Genomic DNA, 11,997 nt, shown 5'->3' with positions numbered 1-11,997 from the left:
AGATCCCAGAATTAAAGACTTTATTTTCATTATAAATATGACTTACCAATGTATATGAAGGGAGCCTGTCAACTTATTAGAGCACTGGGTAAGTATTAGCTGATTAGAAAAAAAAATATTATTAAAAGTGAGTTTAGTTATGTTCTTGACTTTTGCTGAGCTGGGGCTTAGTTAATGTGAAATATGGTGAAGTCAGATGGTTTTAATCTTACATTTCATTTTTGTGGAATTGGATTCTTGTGTCTGAATTCAAACATTTTAAAAGTTGTCTGGTTGGTATTATCAAAGAGTTTTTATCCTAGATATCTTTTACTTTGAAAGCATCTAGGTAGATACGAATCACCTTTCAGAAATTGCTGTGATTAGGAATCAGATGTGAGTGATTGTGAAGTATTTGAGTGAACTTTGGAAATTAACACTAGAATTCTGACACTGTCAAAGTGACCTATGGAATTTCAGTGTTTGAGAGTTTCTTAAAATTATTTCCTGCTGTTCCATACCAGAGGCTCTAGAAAGAGAGTTTTGTTATATAGAGGGAAGAAAGTATCTTGATTCTGTGCTAAAATACATAAACAATCCTTTGGCTAAGTTGGATTTATGACAACATACATGTGGAACCTGGAAATAAGGAATAGATTTGAAGTCAATAGAGAAATCTGTGAGAAATATTTTTAAAAGACTTATATTTGCATTAGAAGATATCTGAGAAATAAGATAAATGATTTCACTTGAAAAACATTTCTCAAAAATTAATATACACAAGGGCTACTCTTTCTGGACTTCTTTTTCTGTAAGCAAACTTCAACCTTACTGTAATAGGGTTTTCTTTGTGTGTAGATGAATCAAATCCTAACTTATTGAGAATTTTGTCCACAAATATGGATGAATTTAATTTGATGTTTCACAGGAAATCTCTTCTATGAAGTCAGCTCTGTTAGACTAAACTCAGCCAAGTTTAAACTCAGCTAACTCTAACATGGCTTATTTGATCATTTGAGCAAAAATTTGAAATTAATGTCATCAAGGAAAATGTGTCATGTTTCTATTTCTATGGATTCCTCACAGTAGTCCAAAAATATTGACTGAATTTAATGCTTTTTTTACTGAATAATCATGCAGTTCATATTAAGTGAAAACTAGGGGAGAAAGTAGATCTCTACTTCTGACTTTTATCTTTGCTGGCAGGCATAAGTATACATGCGCATGCACACACACTCTCTCTCACACACACATACACACCACACACACACACAAACACACACACCGGGGGAGAGAGAGAGAGAGACACACACACACACACACACACACAGAGAGAGAGAGAGAGAGAGAGAGAGAGAGAGAGAGAGCACATTTTCTACAAACCAATACCATGAAACAAAATAGTGCCTCTTCTTTTTTTCTTCCAAGACCTTCAAATGCAAGTAAGGTTAAGAGTCTTTGGCTCTTTGTCTACCTTTTAGTGCAAATTACCTTTAAGATGAGGGCCCTTACCTTAATCATAATGGATTTAGCCTGCCCTGCTATATGATACTGACAACCCATGTCTTATTAATGAGTATTTCAAGCATCCATTCCTTTGTATCTTGTCTTATATGACAGGAAAACACACCAATATATCTTTTCTCCTCAGTTCATCACAGGTTTTGACAACAGGAGTGTGAGCAATGACAAAAAGGCTTGGAGATTAAAAAGATGGCTCTGCTGCTCCACAACATGTCTCAGAATCTCCTTTCTTGAAATCACAGGTAACTGATCACCTTACCATTGCTAAAGTCTGTTTAAAAGCAGACTTAAATTGCCAATGGAGTCAACAGCAATTAATTTTACTATACCCAACATGAGAAGAACTGATCAAAATCCATGTTTCTAAAGGTCTGACTACAAAAGCAAATGATTTAGGCACTGTTCCGTATCAAGAATCTTTCATCATAACCATAGAATACTGTCTCTATAAGCCTGTGAAATGCCATAGAAAACATTGGAACATAAAATAGTTCCAATCTATTATTTTTAGCAAAATTAGTGGCAATGTTTGCTGATTCTTAGCGAGATAAATACCCATATCACCTATGGTTATTTCTTTCTAGTATAATAGTGGTGGGTGATTGCTGCAGATAACTTTTTTTTCAAGCCAGAAACTTGAGGGATCAACTTGTCTTCTCTTTATCTGTCACAACTTCCTGTCTACCCTTTAACTTTCTCTCTCTCTCTCTCTCTCGACAATTTGATTGACTCTACATCATCACAGTCTTTGGAATTTTCCAATTTTAATTCATGCTTATTGTACCTACCGTATTTCAGAGCACCACCATCATTCTCTAATGTTACCTAACTGGTCTCCTTGCCTTTCTTCTTGAAGCTTCTGCAGTTTATTTCTGTATTCATCACATGTTAATCTTGTTTTTAAATCAATAAACATTTTTAAAAATAGTTTTAAATTTACAGAAGAAATGAGCAGAGAGTACAGAGAATTCTCATATTCTCACCCCTGCCCCACAATTTCTACAGTTATGAATATTTTATAGTCATGTGGTTTGTTGTAATAAACCAATATTGATACATTATGATGAACTAAAGTCCATGATTTAAATTTGGATTTGCTCTTTGTATATTACAGTTCTATGGGCTTTCACAAATGCATGATGTCATGTAACCACCCCTTACAGTATTATACAGAGTAGTTTTACTGCTCTAGGAATTTCCAGTTCTTTACTAACTTATGTTACAGCCCCACTGTAAGCCTGCAGCAACCACTGATTTTTTACTGCCTCTGTAGGTTTGACTTTCCTATAATGTCATATAATTGGAATCATACATTATGCTGCCTTTTCAGACTGGCTTCTGTCACTTGGCAATATGCACGTAAGGTCCCTTCATCTCTTTTCATGGCTTGGTAGCTCATTTCTTCTTAGCACTGAATAGTATTCCACTATATGATGTCTGAATGCTGATCTCTTCATTCGCATATTGAAGGACATGGTGATTGCTTCCAGTTTTTGGTGAGTATAAATAAAGCTGTGATTAAAATCTCCAGGCATGCTTTTGCTTTGAATTTAACTTGGTAAATACCTAGAACTTCAACTGCTAGATTATATGATATGGTTATGTTTAGGTTTGTAAGACTCAAACTTTCTTCTAGAGTGGCTATATCATTTTGCATTTCCACAGCAATACATAAGAGTTCCTGTTGTTCTACATCCTCGCAAGCATTTAATATTGTCAGTATTTTGAATTCTAACCATTGTAATAGGTGTGTGGTGGTATCTCATTGCCGTTTTAATATTTTATTCCCTAGTGACCTATAATTTTGAGTGTTTTTGTGTGTGCTTATTTACTATATCTTCCTTGGTTAGATGTCTGTTCAGATCTTCTGTCCATTTTTAATTGAATTTCCTATTTCGTTATTGCTGAGTTTTAAGAATCCTTACATGTTTTGGTTACAAATTCTTTATCAGACATGTGTTTTGCAAATATTTTCTCCCAGTCTGTGACTTGTCCTTTCATTTTTAAATAGTGTTTTTCATAGAGCAGAGGTTTTTATTTTAATAAAGTCCAACTTATCAATTTTTTTCTATCATCTATCATGGTGTTAGTGTTACATCTAAAATTTCCTCACCAAAACAAAGGTCACCTGGATTTTCTCCAGTGTTATTTCTTAGTTTCATAGTTTCAGGTTTCATAGTTTTGAACTTTAAATTCAGGTATACGATCAATTTTGAGTTAATTATTATGTAAGGAATAAAGTCTTTGTCTTTATTCATTTCCTTAATGTACGGATGCACAACTTTTCTAGTACAATTTATTTGAAAGACTATCATTTCTCCATTGAATTGCTTTTGTTCCTTCAAGAAAGATTAGTTGACTTGGTATGTGTAGGTATATTTCTGGGCTTTCTATTTTGTTGTATTGACCTGTTTGTCTATTCTTTCTCATCACATTGGCTTAATTATTGCAGCATCAAAGAAAGTATTGAAGTCGAGTATTCTCAGTCTTCCTACTTGGCTCCTCCTCCTCATCATCTTCTGTTTTATGTTGGCTATTCTAGGTCTTTTGTCCTTCCATATGGTTATAATGTATAATTATACACTATTTTAAACCTGTTGGATTAGATTTGCTAATATTTTGTTTAGAAATTTTGCATCTATGTTCATGAGAAATACTAGTCTGTGGTTTTCCCTTCCTGTAATGTCTTTGGTTTTATTATTAGGGTAATTCTGGCCTCATTGAATGAGTCAAATGTGTTAACTCTGCTTCGATAGTCTGAAAGAGCATGTATAAATTTGGTATAATTTCTTCCTTAAATTAGTAGAATTAATCAGTACAACCATTTGAGCCTGTGCATTCATTATTGACAGGTTATTAATTATTGATTCAATTTCTTTTATAGATATAGGCCTATTCAGATTACTTATTTCTCTTATAAGTTTTGATAGTTTGTGTATCCAAAAAATTCATTTCATCTGTCATCAAATTTATAGACAGTGTTGTTCATAATATTCCTTTATAATCTTTTTTACTATTCATATGACCAGTAGTGATAACCATTCTTTCATTTCTGATATTAATAATTTATTTATTTATTCTCCAACTTTTTATTGGATAGCCTAGCTGGAATTTTGTCTATTTGATTGATTTAAAAATAAGAACAAAACAAATAAAAACCCACCAAATTTGGTTTCATTGATTTTTTTTCTAGTGATTTTACATTTTAAATTTTATTGGCTACTGCTATAATTCTTATTATTGCTTATTTGAGGTTTAGATTGTTCTTTATGTCTCATATTCTAATGTGGGAGTTTATTGATTTTAGATCTTTCTTCTTTTTTAATATATGCAATGAATACTATAAATTTCCCTCTAATCACTGCTTTTGCTGCATCCCATAAATTTTGATAAGTTGTATTTTCATTTTTATTTCATTTAAAATATGTCAAAAATTCTCTTAAGATTTCATCTTCAATCCCTACATTATGGAGCAGTATGTTATATAATGGCCAAATATTTTTGAATTTTCCTGATAATTTTTATTGACTTCTAGTTTAATTCCATTGTGGTCTGATAACGTACTTTACATAGTACCCATTCTTTTACATTTGTTCAGGTTTGTATAGTTTCTATTCCTTTAAACTTATTAAACCCAGAATGTGGTCTATCTTGGTGAATGTTTCCATGTGAGCTTAAGAATAACTTGTGAACCAGGTGTGGTGGCTCACGCCTGTAATCCCAGCACTTTGGAAGGCTGAGGTGGGTGGATCATGAGGTCAGGAGTTCAAGACCAGCCTGGCCAAGATGGAGAAACCCCATCTCTGCTAAAAATACAAAAACTAGCTGGGCGTGGTGGCGGGTACCTGTAATCCCAGATACTTGGGAGGTTGAGGCAGAGAATTGCTTGAACCTGAGAGGCACAGGTTGTAGTGAGCTGAGATTGCACCACTGCATTCCAGTGTGGGTGATGGAGTGAGACCCTGACTCAAAAACAAAACAAAACAAAACAATAACTTGTATTCCTCTGTCATTGGAGTCATTGGATAAAGTATCCTGTGAATACTGAATAGATCAAGTTCATTGAAACTCATGTTCAGGTCAACTCTATCCCTGCTCATTTTTTAACTTCTAAACCTATCAATCACTGACAGAAAGGTGTTGAAGTCTCCAACTATCACAGTGAATTCATCTATTTCTCCTTGCAGTTCTATCAGTTTTTTGCCTCATGTATTTTGATGCTCTGTTGTTAAGTACATACACATTAAGAACTGTTTTACTTTGGAGAATTGACCCCTTTGTCATTTATGTAATAACCTTCTTTGTACCCCATCATTTTCCTCACTCTGAAGTGTTTTTTGTCTGAGATTAATATAGCTACTCTAGCTTTCCTTTGATTAGTATTAACATGTTTTAAAAATACATTCCTTTATTTTTAATCTGTCTGTGTCTTCATATTTAAAGCTAGACTCCATCTTTTAATTGGTAATATTTAGACCAGTATTAAAACATAAAACGATTGTTACAAAATTGTATTAATATGTACCATGTTTGTAAATGTTATCTGTTCATTTCACTTGTTTCTTTTATCTTCCCTCTTTTTCTGCCTTCTCTGGTTTTGACTGAGCATTTTATATGCCTCGATTATATCTTCTTCATGACATATTAATTCTATTTCTTTTTAAATACTTTTATGTGGCTGCACTAGAGTTTGCAAAATACATTTAAAACTAATCTAAATTCACTTGCAAATAACATGTGAGGGACAGTGCAGGCACCTTACAATATAGCATTCCTGGTTCCTCCCTCCCTAATCTTATAAGGTTGTTGTCTTTCATTTCACTTATCCATATGCTATAATCACCCAATACGTTATTGTTTTTGCTTTGAACAAATGATTATCTGTTAGGTGGATTAACGAGAAGAGAGAAGGAATCTATTTTATTTTTACTTATTTCTTTTCTTATGCTTTTCCTTCCTTTATGTGGATCCAAGTTTTAGACCTGCGTCATTTCCCTTCTCCCTCAGGATTTTAATATTTTCTTGTCGGGGAGGTATATTGGTGATAAATTCTCTCAGCTTTGGTTTGAGAAAGTCTTTATTTTCTCTTACTTTTGAAGGATAATTTCACTAGATATAGATTTCTAGGGTGGTGTTTGTCTTCCTTTCAGCGCTGTAAATATTTCACTCTGCTCTTTTCTTGTTTTCATGTTTTTTTTTTTTTTTTTTTTTGAGGCGGAGTTTCGCTCTGTCTCCCAGGCTGGAGTGCAGTGGCCGGATCTCAGCTCACTGCAAGCTCCGCCTCCCGGGTTTACGCCATTTTCCTGCCTCAGCCTCCCGAGTAGCTGGGACTACAGGCGCCCGCCACCTCGCCCGGCTAGTTTTTTTTTTTTGTATTTTTTAGTAGAGACGGGGTTTCACCATGTTAGCCAGGATGGTCTCGATCTCCTGACCTCGTGATCCGCCCGTCTCGGCCTCCCAAAGTGCTGGGATTACAGGCTTGAGCCACCGCGCCCGGCCTGTTTTCATGTTTTTTGACGAGAAGTCAAGTACAGTTCTTTTCCTTGACCGTCTAATAGGTAAAATGCTTATTCCCTCCCCTTCTTACTTCTTTCAAGACACTCTCCTTTTCTTTGGTTTTCTGAAATTTGAATATGATATTCCCAGGTATAGGCTGTTTTTTTCTTCTGTTTATCCTGATTGGATTTTTTGGAGCTTCTCAGATCTGTGGTTTGATGTATATCATTAATTTTTGAAAAGTCTCAGCTTGTATTACTTTAAATTTTTTTCTCCTTTCTCTCTTCTCCTCTTTTCCAATTACAGACATTTTATACCTTTTTTATATTGCCCCATAGTTTTTGGATATTCTGTTCCTTTAATTTTTTTTTTTTTTTTTCATTTTAAAATTCACTTTGGAAAGTTATTATTGATGTGTCTTCAAAATCACTGATTCTTTTCTTGGCTGTGTTCAGTATATTGAAATAGGTGTTCATTTTTGTTATACTGCTTTTCTTTTTTGCTGCATTTTTTTATTATACTTTAAATTTGGGGATACATGTGCAGAACATGCAGGTTTGTTACCTAGGTATACATGTGCCATGGTGGTTTGCTGCACCCATCAACCCATCATCTACATTAGATATTTCTCCTACTGCTGTCCCTCCCCTAGTCCTGACCCCTCAATAGGCCCCAGTGTTTGATGTTCCCCTCCCTGTGTCCATGTGTTCTCATTGTTCAGCTCCCACTTATGAGTGAGAACATGTGGTGTTTGGTTTTCTGTTCCTGTGTTGGTTTACTGAGAATGATGGTTTCCAGCTTTATCCATGTCTCTGCAAGGACATGAACTCATCCTTTTTCAAGGCTGCATAGTATTCCATGGTGTATATGTGCCACATTTTCTTTATCCAGTCTATCATTGATAGGCATTTGGGGTGGTTCCAAGTCTTTGCTATTGTGAACAATGCTGCAGTAAACATATGTGTGCTGCTTTTGCTTTTTTACATTTCCTTTTGATTCTTAAGAGTTTTTTTTTTCTGTTCATCTGTTCTTTCATGTTGTCATATCTTTCCATTAGAGTCCTTAACGTATTTATCACAGTTTTTAAAGAGACCTTCTCTAATAATTATACTATCTGTGTTATATCTGAGTCTGGTTTTGATGCTTGTATTGTCTCTTCAGACTGTGTTTTTCTTGCCTTTTCACATACCTTGTAATTTTTTGTTGGAAGCTGGACATTATGGATCAGATAATAGCAACTGAGGTAACTATGCCTTCAGTGTGAAGCTTTATATTGATCTACCCAGGAGCTTGCCCTTTTTTCATGTTTCTATAGATGAATGTGAGAGAGGATTTAGGTTCCTTCAGTTTCTTATTTCTTTCATTCCCTGTTTTGTTTGTGTTCCTAAGAATTTTTAAATTAAAAAATTTTTAAAAAATTTTAAATATGTCTTTAAGGTCTTTTGATTTTAATCTACCATCCTTATACTGAAGCCCTGCTGATGTGGTGATCTTGGAGGGGAAAACATTCCATAATCTTACGATTATGTCAGTTTTTACTGGGCTTTAGTCCCTGGGCTGTAACTCTCCAATAGATTTCTTAGTCTGTTTTTGTTTTTTGTTTTTTTTTAAACCTCTCTAGACATGAAGGCTAGTGTTGGCTCTGGTATTTAACGGTTTTTGACAGGATAAGCCTTTCTTATGGAGAACCTCTGAATATATTTCAAAATGCTTACTTTTGCATTCCTCCTGCCTGAAACAGGAGGGTGTTTTTTCTCATATTTTCACTTTGAGGGCCTAGTAGGGTTCTTGGAGCTAAAATTCACAAAAGCGTAGAGATTCCACCCAAGACTGAAATGCTTAGATTTTTTTTTTTTTAGTTTAACAGCATATGATCAATTAGGAAACATATTCACAACACCTATGATATAGGAATTAATAGTATTGATATATAAAGAGCACAAGACAACAATTTCAATGAAAATTAGGACAAAAGACATGAATAAGAAATGTACCTGAAAGACATACCTATAAATGTATTTTAAAAGTTTACCTTTGCCAAATTTTAAATTTTATCTTATTGTGGTTAGAGCACTTAACATTAGATCTATTCTTTTAACAAAGGTTTAATTGTGCAATATGTCTTGATAACTGTAGGTATGATGTTTTACAGCAGATTTCTAGAACCTATTTATCTTGTATAACTGAAACCATAGCCATTGATTAGCAACTCATCATTTCCTCCTCCTCCCAGAGTCGGTAACTGATAGGAATACTGACATAGACTGAATATGTCCTTTCATTCAGAGCCTTTATAAATGGGATTACTGCCCTTATAAAAGATGCCCCAGAGAGCTCCCTCGCTCCTTTTGCCATAAGAGAACTCAGCAAGAAGGTGGCTGTCTATGAACCAGAAAGGGGGCCTGAAACTATGTATGCCAGCACGTTGACATTGGACTCTCTGGCCTCTGGAACTGTGAGAAATAAATTTCTGTTGTTTACAAACCACACAGTTTATAGCAGTTTGTTGTAACAGCAGCTTGAACAGACAAAGACAAACACTTAAATAGTAATTTTGATGAATTGCTAAAGGCTGAGTGTAATCTAGCTTGAAAATTACAAATTCCAAAGGAAAATATCCCCAGAATTTTTAACTCTCAAGCTAGCCTATGCTCACCCTTCAACAATTTATCAAAATTACCATTTAATTATTTCTATCAGTTACTGCCTTCAGGAACTTCTCTGCTCCTAGGAAGCTGATTTTAACTGTGGTTTGAGGTATTCTCCTCTCTCTGAAGATTGGGGGGTTGTGGTTTGCCCTGTGATACCAGTTCTCTGATGATTGAGAAAAGTCATTGGTTTTCAGTTTGTTCAGTTTTTTGTTGTTATGAGGGTGGTAGTGATGACTTAGAAGCTATTTATGTGTTGGAGCTGAAAGTGGAAGTCCTAATTTTTTTTCATCTAATTTTTTTTAAGTAATGGCTGTGCTGAAATGTAATTAACATTCACATGTCAAAATTTACATATTTGTAGTGTACAATTGAATGATTTTTAGTATATTCATAATTCTCTGCAAGTATTGTGACAATCAATTTTAGCACATTTTTATCACCTCATAAAAATGCCCATGCCCATTATCTATCACTTCCCACCACTATCTTCCAACCTGGATAGCTACTAATCTAATTTTTGTCTTTGTAGATTGGTCTGCTCTAGACATTTCATATAAATGGAATTATATCATATATGGTCTCTTGTGACTGTTTTCTCTTACTTAGCATAATGTTTCAAGATTCAGCCATGTCACACTTCCTTTTTATTGATAATAAAAATAATATTTAAAAAGTGGAATAATAGTCTATTGTATAGATGTAACACATTTTCTTTAGCCATTTGTCAGTTGATGGTCATATGAAATATCTCCACCTTTTGACTATTTTAAATAATGCTTTTCTAAATATTTGCATATAAGTTTTTATGTGGACATGTTTTCACTTCTGTTGGGTATTTACCTAGGAATGAAATTCCTGAGTCATATGGTAACTCTACATTCAGCCTTTTGAGGAACTACCAGAATGTTATCCTAAGCAGCTGTCCCATGTTGCATTCCCGCTTAGTGTGTGAGGGTTTCAATTGTTTTCCACATCCTTACCAACACTGGTTATTTTCTGATTTTTAAATTATGGCCATCCTATTGAGTATGATGTGGTATCTCATTGTGGTTTTTATTTGTGTTTTTCTCATTGCTAATGATGTTGAGCACCTTTTTATGTCTATATTGGCCATTTATATACCTTCTCTGGAGAAATATCTATTTATGTCCTTTGCTTATTTTTAATTGGGTTATTTATATTTTTGAGTTACAATAGTTTTCTATTTATTTTAGATAAAAGTGCCTCATCAGGCCGGGTGTGGTGGCTTATGCCTGTAATCCCAGTGTTTGGGAGGCCAAAGCAGGTGGATCACTCGAGGTGAGGAGTTTAAGACCAGCCTGGTCAACATGGCTAAACCTTGTCACTACCAAAAAATACAAAAATTAGCAGGGCATGGTGGTGTGCACCTGTAATCCCAGTTAGTTGAGAGACTGAGGCAGGAGAATTGCTTGAACCTATGAGGTGGACATTGCAGTGAGCCAAGATTACACCCCTGTACTCCAGCCTGGGTGACAGAGCAAGACACTGTCTCAAAAAGAAAAAAGAAAAAAAAAAAAAAAAAAAGTGCCTCATAAGATTTGCAAATATTTTCACCCAATTTGTGGGCTGTCTTTTTATTTTTTTATAGTGTCCTTTAAAATTCCACTTATAGTATCATTAAGAATAATAAAGTATTTAGAAACAAATTTAGCAAAAGAAATATGAAACTTATACTTTGAAAACTATGAAACTGTGTTAAAAAATTAAATAATCAAAATTTAAAAAAAGAGCCTCATATTCATGGATTGAATTTTTTTAAGTTGGCAATACTTCCCCAATTGATTTACAGATTCAACACAATCCTATCAGAATCCCAGCTGAATTTTTGTAGAAACTAACAAGTTGATTCCACATTCATCTAAAATTCCAAGAAACACATAATAACCCAACAAACTTGAAAAGGAACAAAGTTGGAGGACTTTGTTATACTAATAACAAATAATAATAAATAAATAATACTTCATTATTTGCAAACTTACTGCAATTAAATAGCAATTGAGAAAGTATGGTATGGCTTGAGGATACACAGCTAGATCAGTGGAATGGAATCTAGAGTCTAAAATAAACCCATGTGTCTGTGGTCAATTAGTTATTGGCAAATGTGCCAAGACTATTCGATGGGGGAAAGAATAGCTTTTTCAACAAATAGTGCTTGGATAACTGACTAACCATGTGTAAAAAAACAAAATTGGACTCACACTTCACATTATATACAAAAATTAACTCAAAGATTCAAATCTAAGAGCTAAAACTACAGAACTCTTAGAAGAAAATAGGAGTAAATCTTAATGACCTTGGATTTATCAATGAATTCTTAGAATAACAC

The 11,997-nt window shown here is 34.2% G+C and overlaps 1 long non-coding RNA gene across 1 annotated transcript in view; it reads left to right on the top strand.

Moving 5' to 3' along the window:
- The first annotated feature begins 1,629 nt into the window (after positions 1 to 1,629).
- LOC123569095 (uncharacterized) overlaps positions 1,630 to 11,997 on the top strand; it is a 131,876-nt gene continuing 121,508 nt past the window's right edge. Inside the window, exon 1 of the long non-coding RNA XR_006692622.2 lies at positions 1,630 to 1,745. This is a non-coding gene — a long non-coding RNA (uncharacterized lncRNA). The remainder of the gene's footprint in view (positions 1,746 to 11,997) is intronic.

This window comes from Macaca fascicularis, chromosome 15 (assembly GCF_037993035.2).
Source record: "Macaca fascicularis isolate 582-1 chromosome 15, T2T-MFA8v1.1".
Lineage (NCBI taxonomy): Eukaryota > Metazoa > Chordata > Mammalia > Primates > Cercopithecidae > Macaca > Macaca fascicularis.
This window is presented reverse-complemented; position numbering and strand designations above follow the sequence as displayed.